The sequence below is a fragment of the Nicotiana sylvestris genome, chromosome 9 (assembly GCF_000393655.2).
Source record: "Nicotiana sylvestris chromosome 9, ASM39365v2, whole genome shotgun sequence".
In the NCBI taxonomy this organism is placed as follows: domain Eukaryota; kingdom Viridiplantae; phylum Streptophyta; class Magnoliopsida; order Solanales; family Solanaceae; genus Nicotiana; species Nicotiana sylvestris.
This window is the reverse complement of record NC_091065.1, coordinates 174,832,140-174,849,599: the sequence shown is the minus strand read 5'-3', so window position 1 is coordinate 174,849,599 and position 17,460 is coordinate 174,832,140.

Sequence of the window (17,460 nt, the reverse complement as noted above, 5' to 3'; positions counted from 1 at the left end):
ACAGGATTGAAAGAATTTCCCATTATAACCCTCCGGCCCTGCTGCACTGTCAGGATCCATGTTAAAGACAACATCTCTAATCTTCTTTGTGTCAGGAATGGCAGTGAGACTTTCATTATCTGCATCAGTTACACATCGAGGAATACAGTTGATGATATCATGATCATTGTAGTGATGATTGATGTTAAAGAACTGTTGAAAGTGATGGACAACTGCCTTGCCTATTAGCATCCCCCTCAATCCATTGGCCTCTATGATATTTGATTTTAACAATTTGCACCCTTCTCCTTCTCCCTCTGATGGTGCTATGGAAGTATTTAGTGTTAGCATCTCCTTCTTCAAACCAGTTCACCCTAGCTTTCTGTCTGAGAATGTCATCGTGCATCCCCATATATCTAATGTACTCAGCTTGTCCTTTGTTCAGTTCAGTTCTGGTTGTATCATTACTGTTCATAAGATCCATTTGTTCAAGGTCTTTCATTTTATCTTCCCAGTATTGCACTTGGTTAAAAACATTGCCAATGTCGTCTATGGACCATTGAGTCAGTCTTCTGCTCAGTATTTTAAGCTTTTGATGAAGTCTCCACAGAGGATTTCCATTGACATGATTTCTCTAAACTTCTTCAACTACCTGCAAAAAAGTTGGTTGATTAGTCCAAAAATTAAGAAACTTGAAGTATTTAGGACCCTCCTGGTTAGAGTCCTTGCATTGAATTAGAATAGGTCTATGGTCAGAGCCAATTCTAGCCAAATGATTGACAAAATTATTTTGAAAGATTCGGGACCAATCATCATTGATAAACACTCTATCCAATCTCTTCCATATTCTTCTTCTTGGCTCCCAATTGTTACATCATGTGTCTTTTGGACCAACAAAACCCAGGTCCATCATACCACAGTTATCCATGCAATTGTTGAATTCTAGACTTTTGTTCATTCTGTGAGGTCTACCACCTTTTTTCTCATCCGGATCTAAAATGATGTTGAAATCACCTCCAATGCACCATGGACCGTTCACATGAAGATTGGTTAACTCAAGACTATTCCATAGCTCTCTCCTTTCTTCATGAGTGCATTTAGCATATACTGTTGTGATGTAGAGATCACTGTTGGCATCTCCATAATGCAATTTGATAGTAAGTTGTTGATCATGGTTGCTCAGAATAGTAGTCATGTTGTTGCCTGGCCACATGATCTAAATCTGACCATTTGAATTAGAAATACAATGTTGATAACCAAGGAACCTCCTGCACCTTTCTATTTAATTAGTACTAATAAAAGGCTCCATAATAGCAACAAGTTCCACCTTATAGCTGGAGATCAATATTTTGAGCCTTGGCAAGGCTTTTTTGGTATTCACGCCCCTAATGTTCCAAAAAATGGCATTTATCATGGAAACAGTTCAGGCTAGCATGAGTGTCCCCCTTTCGGAGGTGTAGTATCTTTGTTTTTGTTCTTCTTTACTTTTTTCCTTTTCTTTTCTTTGGAGCATATGATCTGGAACGACTCATCCTTTAACTCAGTTTGTATTTGATCTTCAGGAACCATAATTGTCATCCTATTAGGCGATGTCACCTCTATTTGTTGACTAGTCACATATCTATCCTGTTTTAAGTTGGATTCCATATTGAGATTAACTACCATCTCAATCCCAGGAAGATTTCGGATTTCAGTAGGCACACTAGTAGATTCATTGACATAATCACTTAGGTTAAGGGCTCTCTTTTGAATTTGACTGTTTTCATAGTCACCCCTCTCACACATGTTCTCATTTTCTCGAATGGACTCCTGCATATTCTCCCTTGTTCCAATATCATTGGTATAAGCTTTCTGCTCCTGCTTGTCTAACTTAGATCTCGAAGGCAATTGATCATTAACAGCCTCAGTTTTTGTCGTTGACTGCCTTAGTTTGCTCATTGAAAGCCTTAGGTTGATCTCCCAATTCACAAACATTAGCTTGACCTCCCTCTTCACAAACATTGTCCTCAGCACTGTTCTGGTTCATGTTTTGAAGGGCCAAGCTTATTTTTTTGTTATGTTTCTTCCTCCAACTATAGTCATCAGATAAGTTGTACATTGGTTTGAACAAGACTTTGGCTCTCTTCTGGGGAAGTTTTCTGTTTTTGCGTTTTTTGGTTTTTTCCCTCGATCTCGCCCTGATGTTGCTAGGTGGTTGTTGCAAGTGTTTATCAGACTTAGACTCATTATTTTGCATTCGACTAATTTTGTTAACAGTCTGCTCAGTATTAGTAGCAGTTCCAGTTTTATCAATTTCAGCAGATTCATCAACCTCAAATTCTTTATTTTGATCAACTAGTATCAAATTTTCACTATAGACAACAGTTCCAGGATTCTGTTTTTCACTTTTTTCCTTTTGACTGAAACTGGTGACATTCCCATGTAAATCCTCATTACTAAATGTTTCTGGTCCACGATTGTGTTGGGCTAATATGGCTCAAAGATACTTTTGATATGGTGTGATATTGTTCATTTTGGGTCAAACCCAAGCTTTACACTAGGGGTGTACAAATGAAACCGACAAACCGTACCAACCCGATAATCCGAGTCAAACAGAGAAAAAGAACTCGACTATGGTTTGGTGTTGGAAAAAAAACCCGACAATATTTTGTTTTAACTAAAAAAAGTCAAATCGAAATCAAACCAACCCGACATTATATGTATAGAAATTCTAAATATATTTAGTACATTAAAATATTTATTATAGTGTAGTTTATAAATATTTCTTAAGCTTTTTCATAGTTTTATCTTTTAACGTATTATTTCAGGCTTGGACTAATAATTTTTGGATGCTCCAATAAGTTTTATAGTTCATAAATGTTAGTAACTCAAATAAATTTTAAACCAAAATCAAATCAAGACTAATGCTAATAAAAGACATTCAATTCAATTATACTATGAATGAAAATAGTGTTGGATATATGTTTTATAGTTTTTCTATGGTTTAGATAAAATGTATAACTTATTTTTCTTTTAGTGGTTAGTCATGTCAATAATAGTACTTATTGGTTGTAATTTAAATTGTATTTGTTTTCATTATGGCTTATTAATGATATTTATTTTATACGATTTTATTATTTTTATTGTTGAATATTTTAGTACAATGCCATGACGCATCTCATATTTATGTTATTTTATTGAAAAATGCCTTATATAGTTATGTCTTACTAGGATTAAAGAAATATTTGGAGCACAAATTTCACGTTTTGTGCTATGAAGACTTTATGGGAGAAAAATCGAAAAAACCCGAGAAAAACCGAGAGTAAAAAATCTGACTTTTATTGGTTTGATTTGGTATTTAGTTTTAATAACCCGATACAATTGGTTTGGTTTAGTAATTAGAAAATCCGAACCAACCTGACCTATGTACACCCCTACTTTACACCATTAAGTGGTAGTTTGGTGTGATGGATGAACAAAATTAATCTTAGGAAAAAAATTTGATACTATTTTATCCCTTATTTGGTTACTAATATTTGGATAAGTTATTCCTGGATTAAAATTAGTATTGGGATAACTTAGACCTGCCAGAGGGTGGAATAGTAATCCCAAATAAGTTATCTTAGGATAAAACAGTAAATTGACAATTCCATGATTAATACAACACCAAACAATCAGCGTAACTAATTCCAGTGTAACTAATACTAGCATAACTAATTGCAGCATAACTTGTCTTCAAACCAAATAATCATAAGAGTATCCAACTCCTTATAATTAGCTTATTTTTCTTCTCTGCTTTTCACGTAAGACTTTGTTCACACACAACTACCGCATTGAAATCTCTTTTGAGCTTTCTAGTTATTCTTCTATTGTTTTTTCTTATCTACCAGTCAATCACTTTTTTGAATCACCATTTGAAGTCAAGTATACAGGCAGATGTAGAGGTTTGCAATGATCATATGAATCCAAGAGAGAGAACCCACTGCATGAGTACTAATGGGCCTGGGCTTAAACATTACAACTAAACCCTAATCAACACCTACCTTAGTCCCGTAAAAATTTGCTTGTTGAAATGTGGTATCTTTACGCAAATAGCCGATCATATTTATTGTTTATTTTTTCTAGCCATATACATAAATTATACATAATGATATACATATAATATATAAATTATGCATGTATTATACCTCAAACGGCTATTTTTAGTTTAAAGTGATTGGGTGGGCTGCTATTCGGGTTAATAATATAACAGACATTTGCATAAAATAGACGAAAAATAGCCAGTTCTTCATTAAAATAAGCTTGAAAAGACATTTCTCCCCTATGCTCTTCTTCTTTTCTTCGTGTCTCGAATTTCAGGACATTGTCCTACAGTTTCACTTGTATAAGTACGAACTCCAGAACGTGTCATGGATTTTACTCGATATCAATTTTATAAGTTCGAATTGTAGGACGCTAAACGAACTTTAAGAAAAACTCGTTTAATATGTGCAGTGAGCATTTAGCATGTTTATTTCTGTTGAAGCACATTGAATTTACTATCATTTGCTGATGTTTTGTCAGATTTATCAATTATTAACATGCCCATTTTGAAGAACTAGCTGAAAGTCAGAAATGTGCTAGTTTAGTAGTATCTTAACAAATCAAAGTTTTTAAGATGAGTAGACCCAGTCTGCCTTTTACAGAATTGGCACACTTTTTAGAGTCCTAACATGCGGGGCGGTTCAAGCACATGCGGGGCCTAAAGTCAAAATTTAATATGAGACCTAAATTTTTAAAAGAAAGTTATAAGATATATTTTTGTTTGAAGTCTATTCTTCTAGCTTTCCGAGACATAAAGTTGTTAATAATTTTTTTTTATAATCGATTTTCTCTAATAATTCCTTTTCAATTGATAATATAGTGAACTTATTTAACCTTTCTTGAGATTTTGGATAAGATTTTAGAGAGCAATAGAAGTATAGAACTATTGAAAGCTTAAAAGTATTGTTGAACACTTGAACTAATCAAATCTTGGAGAAAGAATGTGGGTAATGAAATCTTTGAGAAAGAAGGTGTCACGACCCGGATTTCCCACCCTCGGGAGTCGTGATGGCACCTACTCGTAGAAGCTAGGCAAGCCACAAAATTTTGAAAATTATTTACTACTTTGTTTTAATCCTTTTAACAACTTGTTTTAACAGGTGATAATCATTTAAATAATAGCGGAATATGAGATTAAGCAGAAGACTTAAACAAAATAAACCAAAATAATACGGAAATCAACATATGCCTCTACCCAGAAACTGGTGCCACAACATTCATGGACTATCTATGATTACTACATACAAACGTTTGAAAGAATGAACACTATCTGTCTCGGATACAATGATAACAGAACAAAATAACTGATAGAAGAGACGTCAGTCCTGCGAACGCCTACAGGACTACCTCGGAATCTCGGTGGACTGAAAGCTGACTCCCAAGCTACTGCTGCTGACCCAGTGTTGCTCCGGTATCTGCACATAAGTGCAGTGTGTAGCATCAGCACAACCGACCCCATGTGCTGGTAAGTGCCTAGCCTAACCCCGGCGAAGTAGTGACGAGGCTAGGACCAGACTACCAAATAAACCTGTGCAGTTATGTAATATACAGCAGAAAGTAAAGCAGGAATAAACAAGTAAAGATGGGAGGGGGGAAACATGCTTCGGGAGAATAACAGGTAAAAACAGAATATCAAGAGAATTACAAGAGAATCAAAAATCCAACCACTAACAGGAATAAGGAAAACAAAGGCAGATTTCACTTTCTTTTCATATCTTATTGCAGGCGTGCAACCCGATCCCATTTCCTGTATCTCGTGGCAGGCGTGTCACCTGCTCCCATTTTATTATATCTTTTGGTATGTGTACCACTCACTCCCATTTCATCATGTCTTGTGGTAGGCGTACCACCCGCTCCCATTTCATCATATCTTGTGGTAGGCGTACCACCCGCTCCCATTTCATTATATCTTGTGGTAGGCGTACCACCCGCTCCCATTTCAAGCCAACAATAATCACAAGGAATCCCGGCAAGGGAACCAGAGTAATATAACAACTTTCCGGCAAGGGAACAATGATATTTCTACAACATCCCGGCAAGGGAACAATACTATCAAAACAAACATCCCGACAAGGGATCATTAATATCAAACAAACATCCCGGCAAGGGAACAATGGTGCTAATAACATAGTAAGCGCAATAAACCACAACGGAGTCATAACAATTATAATACAAGACTCACGGGCGTGTTTGATTCCAACGTATAGATACTCATCACCATGCCTATGTAGACATGTAATTTTGACCCTTCCTGGAAATTTATACCATTTCAGTGCTTAGATATTTCTTTTAGTTTTAATATTGTTAATTTGCCTATTTTTTACCTTTCAGCTTTATCTTCTCTTAAAATGAAAACTACAAAAACAAAAAAAAATTAGCTTATTGGTATTTTATCTATTTACTTTTATTTTATTTTTATAAAAAGATTAGAAGAAAATTAAATAAAATAAAATATTTACTTAGTTTAGTTTTAAATTTGTACGTTCTAGTATATATTGAGTAGTACTTAAGTTTCATTAATATAGTAATTTTATGTTTTCTTTTAAAATTTGTGTTATCTTAAATATACTAGTATATTTATAATGCTATTTTTAATTCAATCTTAGAAGAAAAAAGAAAGAAAGAAAGAAAAAAAATAATAATAAAGAAGACGTGAAAAAAAAGGAAAAGAATGAAAAGGAAAAAGTTAAAGTAAAGATAGGAAAATAACAGTTTAAAATGTTAATACGTGATTTTACTAGTGAATTACATCTAGTATTTTTTTATTTGCCTTATTTATTCCTTCTTTTACCTTCTAGAATATGACACATCATCTTTAAATTTTGTTTCTTTTATAACCAAGGAGAGCACAAACATACGACATTTTTATTAGTAGGGACCACACGTCTTTTTCTGATTTCTGGAGACTTCCTCTTCAAGCAGAAAAGGATAGATAAAAAATAAAGAGGAGGGAGAAATAGTGGAGGGGGTCAGTCTGGGAGAGGAGGAAGAAAGGAAAACGAGGGTTTAGAAATTCTTCAAGTCTTTTTCGTTTCTTTGCAAATTTCCAGAAAAAATAACACAAAAAAAAGTATACATATCTCTTTACTGTTTTTCTATTTCGGAATTTCAACTTTGAATTTTTGATCTGCAAACATGGAGATTGCTTGAGGTGTCCGAGTGAGAGTTTCAAGCTATCGGGCTCGAGGTTCGGTTCGTGATTTCAATCAATTTTCATTGTTGCTTCGAGTTTGATTCCAGTTGCGACTTATTAACTTCTCTGTAATTGCCGGAACTTTGATTAATCAAGAGCTAATTTCAGGTTCTTCCCTCCCCTCATTTATTTACTTGCTATTAGTGTTTTGAATCTGAGCATTAGAGGAGCTATTTTAGGATGGGTTTGAGTTATATGAACTATGAATGGATGTTGATTTCTTGCTCGGAGATGCTTAGATACTAGTATTAATTTTAGAAGTTATTTTGAGTTCATTAGGATCATGCTTGAGTATTCTGCATATTGTTGAGTTTTCTCCACGTTTCGACCCCAACATGTGGATCCATGTCTTCGTTAGGAATTTAGGTCCGACTCCAAATATTAATTTTGGCCTTAAACCTCTACATTAGATTGACATCTTCTGATATTACTGAAAATGGACGGCAACTGATTCTTTTCGGATCCTTAATTTATTTAGGTGCTTTGAAGTATATTTCTGATTTTTTTAAGATCCTCCTCAAAGAAAGTTTTTCTTAGTTTTTTTTTAAATTAGAATAGTATCTTTTGCAGTTTTGTTTAAGATAAATGGATAGGTGGTTCAAAAGTGAGGCTCTATGAGAATCGAGACATTCTTTAAATGTTGGTTTCGTTAGCTACATCTGATTTCAAAACTTTTCTTTTAGTCTTAAGAAGATTGTTGTACTAATTGGTTGGAGTAATTTGATGCATATTAAAATATTTATACCGAGTTATGTGGAGAATAGATTAAGGTAAGTAAGCCTATTGAATCATGTATATAGTCTTCATACCTAGTTTTGGGACCTAACACAGTGAAAGATTAACTAAGGATTAAGAGGTTAACTCAGATGGGGGAGAATGAATCAAATCACCGTGTACCTGGCATTGATGACACTTGCGAACAAAACTGATACAATCCCGTTCCATGGTGAGCCAATAATAACTTGCTCAAAGTATCTTCTTTTCCCAGACATACCCGTTCATATGCGGCCCGCAAACTCCAGAATGCACTTTGACCATGATAGTTGAAGCTTCTTTAGCATCAATGCACCTCAGCAGTCCTAAATCCGGAGTCCTCTTGTACAAGATTCCTCCACTCAAGAAAAATCCACTAGCCAGACTTTGAATGGTTCTTTTTTGGTCACCTGTAGCATGTACTGGATATACCCCCGACCTGATATATTCCTTGATATCGTGGAACCAAGGCTCGCCATCGATTTCCTCTTCCACCACATTACAATAAGCATGTTGATCACGAACTTGGATATGCACGGGGTCGACATAAGCCTTGTTCGGATGATGTAACATTGACGCTAGAGTAGCCAAGGCATCAACAATCTCATTATGAATCCTGGGAATATGTCTAAATTCAACCAACCTGAATCGTTGACAAAGATCATGCAGGCACTGTCGGTACGGTATGAGTTTCAAATCTCTCATTCTCCTTGAATCTGGTGAACCAACAAATCTGAATCTCCCAAAACAAGTATTTCCTGGACTACCATGTCTATAGCTAACCTCAAACCCAGAATGCATGCTTCGTACTCAGCCATGTTGTTGGTGCAATAAAATTGAAGCTGGGCCATTACAGGGTAGTGTTGCCCTATTTTAGAGATAAGTACAACCCCTATTCCTACCCCTTTCATGTTAACAGCTCCATCAAAAAAGAGTTTCCAACCTGGCTTTTCATCATGGTCAATCTCGTCAACACACATGACCTTTTCATCAGGAAAATAAGTCTTCAGTGGCTCATATTCATCATCCACCGGATTCTTGGCCAAGTGGTCGGCCAAGGCTTGGGATTTCATCGCGGTCCGAGTCATATAGATGATGTCAAACTCTGTAAGTAAAATCTGCCACTTTGACAGTCTTCCCGTGGGCATAGGCTTCTGAAAGATATACTTTAGAGGGTCCATGCGAGAAATGACTCATCACCTCTGTTTTGTTTTTTGGCGGCGGTAACTCTTGAATGGCTTTAATCTTCGATGGGTCCAACTCAATACCGCGTCGACTGGCCACGAATCCAGCAGTTTCCTAGACAGGACACCAAATGCACATTTTGCTGGATTGAGCTTGAGGTTGTACCTACGGAGCCTTTGGAAAAACTTCCTCAGGTCCTTGAAATGGTCATACTGCTTCTTTGACTTTATGATCACATAATCTACATAAACCTCGATCTCCCTATGTATCATGTCATGAAATATGGTGGTCATCTCCCTCATGTAAGTTGCCTCAGCATTTTTCAAACCAAATGGCATTACCTGATAACAGTATGTTCCCCATGGCGTGATGAATGCTGTCTTTTCTGCATCTTCCTCATCCATCAAGATCTGGTAATATCCCGCATAACAGTCCACAAAAGACCCAATCTCATGCTTGGCACAATTATCGATCAGAATGTGAATGTTCGGCAATGGAAAATCATCCTTTGGACTTGCTTTGTTAAGATCATGGTAATCAACACATACCCTGGTCTTACCATCCTTCTTTGGTACTGGCACAACATTAGCTAACCAAGTGGGATATCTCGTGACCCGAATTACCTTTGTAGTAAGCTGCTTTGTGATTTCTTCTTTGATCTTCACACTCATATCAGTCTTGAACTTTCGCAACTTTACTTGATAGGAGGGAATGCTGGATTAATTGGCAATTTATGAACTACCAGATCAGTGCTCAGGCCCGGTATATCTTCATATGACCATGCAAAGACATCTTTGTACTCAAATAGTGTTTTAATTATTTCCTCCTTAACTTGCGGTTCTAAATGCACACTTATCTTGGTTTCCCTAACATCATCCTGGTCCCTTAAATTGATTGCTTCAGTTTCACTCAAATTACGCTTTGGTTTTTCTTCAAATTGTTTTAGCTCTTTACTAATTTCCTCAAATGCTGCTTCTTCATCATATTCTACTTCCTGGATTGTTATTTCAGAATTATATTGGCTTTTACGACTCGGCTGAAAATTCTTCATGCATGTCACGTCACTGCAACCAGCATAAAAAGAGCTGTATAAAAGAAAAAGAGCAAAATAAAACACTATTAAGAATAACGGAAAACGGAAAATTGCATTTCATTGAAAATAAAAGGATAGAAGGGTTTTAACATCAAAACAAGCAAAAACTAAAAATCTGGATTACAACCCTGGAATAACCCAGATAACAGAAAGGAAAACAAAGCAAACTACCAAAACTCCTTCATGGTGGGGAGAGGAGTAGCTTCCCAATTGCTAAGCTTCACATTTGGGCCAACGAGCTGCACATCTGCTTTACTAGAGCCTTCACCAACTTCTACCATATTGACCTCTTCGAACAGACTTTGGAACCTCTTGATCAGCTCTTCATCAACATCGACCACATGTTTTGGGATTGAAGAGGTTGGAGGTTTTTTGGCCCTTGGCCTGACAAAAGACTTAGAGATGTGTGGGATGGGCTTGGGGAGCGACCATACCTTTTGTTTCAGATTTTTAACCCTTTTCACATTCTTCTCTGTGGGCATGAATCCCAAACCAAAGGTACAAGGATTCCCACTGGAACGCACTGGATGCACAATACCCTGCAGAGATGAGCCCAAACCCTTGCCCGACACAAAACCATTCTTTAACATTTCATTCGCGACCATGACAGACGCGGAGGATAGCTTAGGGCCCGGAATGCATTTTCCTTCAGGAATTTTCTCAACAGACATTGTTGCGAAAGTCTGATAGAGCCAAGGTCCCTTATCATCTTCAGTTTTGATGAACGGAACAATTGTATCATTAAAAGCTGACAAGTCCTCGTCACCGTGCACAACTATTTCTTGCCTGTCCCATTTAAACTTCACCATTTGGTGCAGAGAAGATGGGACTACCTTAGCAGCATGTATCCAGGTCCTGCCCATCAACAGATTGTAGGAAATAGCCACATCTAACACTTGGAATTCCATGGTGAACTCAACTGGCCCTATCGATAATTCAAGCATTATATCTCCAACAGAATCTTTACCTCCCCCATCAAAGCCTCGAACACATACGTTGTTCAAGTGGATTCTTTTGGTGTCAATCTTCAATTTTTGCAGAGTAGACAAGGGACAAATATTCGCACTAGAGCCATTGTCAACCAAAACCCTTGAGACAACAGAATCTTCGCACTTCACCGTGAGATAAAGAGCTCGGTTGTGTTCTGTACCCTCCATAGGAAGTTCATCATCTGAGAAAGTGATCCTGTTTACTTCGAAGATCTTGCTAGCTATATTTTCCAAATGATTCATTGTGATATTATTAGGAACATGTGCCTCATTCAAAAATTTCATCAAGATCCTGCGGTGTTCATTTGAATGTATCAGCAAAGACAAAAGAGAAATTTGAGCTGGTGTTTTTCTTAACTGCTCTACAATGCAATAATCCTGCACTTTCATCTTTTTCAGGAACTCCTCAGCCTCTTCCTCGGTGACCGAATTCTTTACTGGAATTTGGTTGTCCTTGAATGGTTTGGTTTTCTTTAATTCTTCTGGGGTGAAATATCTCCCAGAACGAGTCAATCCTCTAATTTCATTAACTTCTTCCTCTATTTCTTTTCCTTTGTATGTCACTATCACTTGTTTATAATTCCACGAAACAGCCTTGGCATCCACCACTAGCAGCTGGGTTACTGGTTAAATAATGACAAGGGTAATAAGAGCCCCCTTCACAACTATGACAGGCTTACTTGGGATCCCTGGTACTACCACTTTTGAACTTTCTGGACTTGCCCCGATATCTTTCGACAGCCCTTTCACGACCAACACTGGTGGTTTCAAATTGAGTGATCTCGGCTTTTATGTCACCCCTTCAACTGTCAAGGGCGTTGCTTTGGTAGAGTCTGGAGCTTTGACCAAATTGCTTTCACTGGCCCGAATCATCATGACGGACTTAGAAGACTTCTTGGGCTCCCCATCCTTCTGAACTATTTCAATCATGTGTGTCTCTGTATAGGCTGGCAAAGGGTTTTGGTTGATGTTTGGCATATCTGGGCTTTGGGCTACAATTTTGTTTGTATCAATGAGCTCCTGGATTGCCCGTTTCAAATGCCAACACTTCTCTATGTCATGCCCTAGAGCATCAGAACAATAGGCGCATCTTAGGGAATAATCGAGGTTCTTTGGAGGGGGATTTGGTATCTTTGACTCAATCGGCCTCAATACATCCAACTGCCATAACCTTTGAAACAAATTAGCATAGGATTCTCCAAGCGGGGTAAAAGCTTGTTTCCGCTGCTGCCTCTCTCTCTTATACTCTAGCCTTGATCAAAAATTTGAACCAGTGGGGTTTTGATAGGGTTGTGGGGGTGGATAGGTATTTTGTAGGGCTGGGTAGATATTCTGCGGAGCTGGAGCACGCCATTGCGGGTAAGGAGGGGGTTGAGCATATGACTGTGCATAGTGAACAAGGTATTGGGATGGCATGGCTGAGTATTGGGGGTTTTGCGGGGAAAAGTAATGTTGAGGTGGATTATATGGAGCTTGGGCGTAGGTTTGAGGTCGGGGTTGAGGATGGGTGTATTGATGAGGTGAACCCCTCTGGCCATGCCATGATCCGGAGACAACCATAGCGGCATCTTCCTTCTTCTTCTTGCCTAGCTAACTTCTGGTACCACTCTGGATTGCCTGGGTGGTTGCTTTTATAGCAGAATAGCTCATGATCTTACTCGACTTGAGCCCCTCTTCCACCATTTCTCCCATCTTCACCACATTATTGAAAGACTTACCAATGGCTGAGATCAAGTGGCCATAATAAGTGGGCTCCAGGGCTTGAAGAAAGTATTTAACCATCTCGTCTTCTTCCATCGGAGGATTGACTCGTGCAGCTTGCTCCCTCCATCGGAACCCATATTTTCTAAAGCTTTCACTGGGTTTATTTTCCACCTTGGTCAGAGATAGGCGGTCTGGAACAATGTCTATATTGTACTGAAAGTATCGGGCGAAGGCCTGAGCCATATCGTCCCAGGTGTACCACCTGCTAGCGTCCTGGCGGGTGTACCATTCTAAAGCTGCTCCACTCAGACTTTGGCTGAAGTATGTCATTAGTAATTCGTCTTTTCCCCCAGCGCCTCTCATTTTACTGCAATAACCCCTCAGATGAGCTACAGTATCCTCATGGCCATCATACAAGTCAAACTTGGTCATCTTGAACTCGGGAGGCAGTTGGATATCGGGGAACAAACACAAATCCTTATAGGCCACACTCACCTGATATCCTAACCCTTGCATATTTCTCAATGATTGCTCCAGACTCTGTACCTTCCTAAACATCTCTTTTTGCTCTGCGTTCTTGGGTGGTTTGTCAATTTCAACATGAGGCTCAAATTGGGGAGTGTAAGAGTAAGGATCTGGGACTTTGAAGGTGGGCTTCGGTGCATAGTAGTGGGCATCTGGAGCGGGGAATGCGAGCTCACTAGAGGATTGGTGGAGGGTAGCTTGTGAAGGGGGTACAAAAATAGGAGCAGATATCAGAGTAGGGTATGAGATTGTTTTGGCTAGCGGAGCATGAACAGTTTGGGCTGAAGTGTCGGGGTAGTTGTGGTAAGAGGTAAAGCCGAGTGCATGTTGTGGGGAAAGATCAATGGTATTGGGCATCTGGGATTGAGAGAGTGGTGGAATGGAAGTAGGGTTTTCTGTGTAGTTGGTGGGGAACGAGGGTGGAGGGTGTCCCTTAATCCAGGCCTGATACATTTCCGCCATATGATGCTTCAACCTTCGGACCTCCTCTTGCAGTTCCGATTCCGACTCAACTATCTCCCTTGGCAGGTCTACAACTCCAGTGTCTGCTTCCTTGCTAGCGATGACTATTTTACGCTTTGATCGGGTGTTGTATGGATGACTTGCTAGTATGCCAACAAACTAACCACCTTCCTGAATTTAAATAAAGATAACAGAGGACAACAACACAAAACCACCATGTTAGCGTTAGGACATTTATCATGTGATAATATCACATTATGTGCAATGCACCTAGCAACAATTAACGGTTCTAAAATGGCTTTGAGGGTCGTAGGGTCATATGGCATCATCCTGATTTGCTCATTTTGATCCTTCCTTCTCTTTATTTTCCAACACCTCTTATCACTTTTTTTCTCTTTTATCTCTCTCTCTCTCTCTCTCCCTCTCTTTTCTTCTTTTTTCTCTTTTTTTTTGAACCAAAAATGATTTGATCGAACCCGATGTAGGTTGCCTACGTATAATGTCCCTCATAAATCAGACCAAGCGTAGTTCTGGAAAAGTGATGGAAAATAAACTAAAAATAAAATCTTTTTTGGGGATTTTTCATTTAAAAACGTTTCGATATTAAAATACAATGGGAAGTATGATAATGAGAAACATGACAGACTCGACTACACTATGAAAGGCTCTGACACTACCTAAAGGACTCAGTACTCCTAGACAAGACACGAAAGTAAAGGACAACATAAGGCAATCTCAAAACATCTAAATAGAATGACTCCTCAAACTGCTCCTGAATGCGACGGTCCTGGCTGGGATGGGTCCGATGAAGATCCGGATGGCCCTGTCAATCCTGTCGAATCTAAGCTCTGTATTATACCCTGCAAGGACACCTCGAAGCTGGGAATGAGAATCCTGGAATGCGCGCCTGCATCTGGAAGGCTGACTCTAGTAAGGTACTCACGGTGCTGTCCTATGTTCTCTACCAACCCTGCCAATTGTGATCTCAGTGACTGAAGTGTAGCTCGAACCCCAACCCTTTCTGCTGCATGGGCCTTCTCTGCCTGGGTAAATCGATCCATCAACTGTCTAAGCAATATCTGTGAGGTGGCCTCCTCGTCAAATACTCCTCTAACACGTCGGGGCAATCGTCTGCTAACCCCTCGCTGAGTAGATTGTAGCCATATGAAGTACTCATGGGTATACCCAGGTGAATGTGGGTCAGCAGCTAAAGTATCCCTACCCATCTTCATTGCATGACGCCAATAGGTTTGGATGTCGACCTCCTTATGCGGCATAGTGTCAAATTCCCTAATGAAGTCATGAGAATTAGGAATGTAGGGGACTTCTTGCCGCCTCCCTAACTGACGCATCACTCTAGCAGGGGTATATGGTCTAGTACACCAAAGTCCAATCAGTACCAAGAAGTCTTGCACACGAGATCCTGCTAAGATCACGTCCAAATCAATCCATAGGTATGACCACAAAATCTTCTCTTCAGTCAAGGATCCTAAATAATCAACCCAATCCTGAACTCCGAGTGGTAAGGCAAACTTATCAAACATCATCATATGCTCGATGCACTTCACTCGATCTCTCAGACAACGGTCAATCACATCTTTTTCAAACATGGTGGCGGGATGTAAGTGTTCCATCATCCACAGCTGTAGCAACAAGTTGCTTCACTCAAAGAACCTCCCACCTTCTCGAATTCTGGTCAAAGCACGATAGATCTCTGCCAAAATTGTCGGAACCACGGTGACCTTACTACTGTGTTTATCATGAAAGAGTGCAAAGGCTATTGACCCCAGACGCGTGCTAATATGTCTATCCTCCAAAGGAAATACCAGGAGACCCAATAATGTAATAGTGAAGACCATAGGACTTCTCTTCTTCCAAGAATCATATGATTTGGAAAACTCATCTACGAAGGTCTCATACCCCGTAGGACGAGCAAACCTCTCGAATAAAAAGTCCAAAGGTACCCAAGATTGATCTAGACATCCCATGTGAGTTTCCAAATCCATCCCTATGATCTTAAGGAACTTGGTGCTTGAATGAGCCCTTGTGTAAATCAAATCCTTGTCTAGGTATGGCAGGGGGGTTAACCCGGCTATCTCAGCTAAGGTGGGTGTCATATCAAGATCCCCAAACTTGAATACCATTCCCTGTGGGTCCCAAAAAGTCAACATTGCTTCTACAAGGTCGGTACGGGGAGCGATGTTCATCAAAGAAATAAGAGTCCCTAATTTACCCATCAAATCATGTTGCTCCAATAATGTGAACATGTTCCATCATTTTACTAGCCTTCTAGGGACTTTGACCACCATTGATATTCTAGCATTGGTGAGTGGATCCATACCTGAATGGGAAAAACATGGTTAATGACTCAAGACATTATGTGACACCACGACATTTCCTAGGGGACGGTTGGGCTATTTCTGCAAAATGGCCTGAAGGGCCAAAAGTGGCTAAAGATGCAAACTCAAGAAAGGTGACCTCAAAGACATGGGAATACCTCAGTAAAGCTTATATGAATTCTAACTCTTAATAATCATGGCCAAAAAACTAATTTGCAGAAATGACCCGTTTTACAAAAAGCAACCGATATGGCCAAAAGTGGCTAAAGATGCAAACTTGAAAAGGACGGACCTTACAATAATATGACATCTGGTTGTGGAATCAAGATCCTAATGGGTTATTGAACCATCTTTGCGAAAATGACCCCAATTTGCAAGAATGGCCGATGTGGCCGAAAGTGGCTAGAAATACAAGATATGGCTAAGACCCCGCAAAGCCAAGAACCTAAGACACTAGGAAGACTGGACCCTATGTGGGTTACCTACGTATCCCCTCCCGAAAGACGAGAATCAGATTCGCGTAGTTCGGGAAGATCGAACATGGAGGAAAGCTCAAAAACAAAATGCAACTAATTTGGGAAAACCATTTTTTGTCCTTTTGAAAATGGTGGAAAATGTAAAATCTTTTTGAATTTTCTTTTTCTCCTTTTTTTTTGAATTTTTTGGAAAATGATAAAAGATGTAAAATCTTTTTGAATTTTCTTTTTCTCCTTTTTTTTGAATTTTGTTTTGATTTTTTTTTGGAAAATAATGGACAAGTGTAAAATATTTTTTTTTTGGATTTTCTATTTCATTTTATGGAAAATAATGGGGAAAGTGTAAAATCATTTTGGATTTTCTATTTTCAATTTTTTTTGTCTTTTTGGAAAATAATGGAAAAGTGTAAAACTTTTTGGATTTTCTTTTTCATTTTTAGAAAATAATGGGAAAGTGTAAAATCACCTACTTTATTTTATATTTCACCCTCAAATATCCTTGGTCCGCCAAATGACTCTTTTACACCTAAAGAGATGCAACATGTAGCACATAGGGATGATTTCTTTTTGGGCCATAAGCCCATTTTGACATAATTTGGGTAGGCCTCCTACAACGGGACACGGTGCCCGGGACCGAACCCTGCAAGGTTTGAATGATATGATGCACATAAGTATGACCTAAAGGCTGACCTACGGTTGG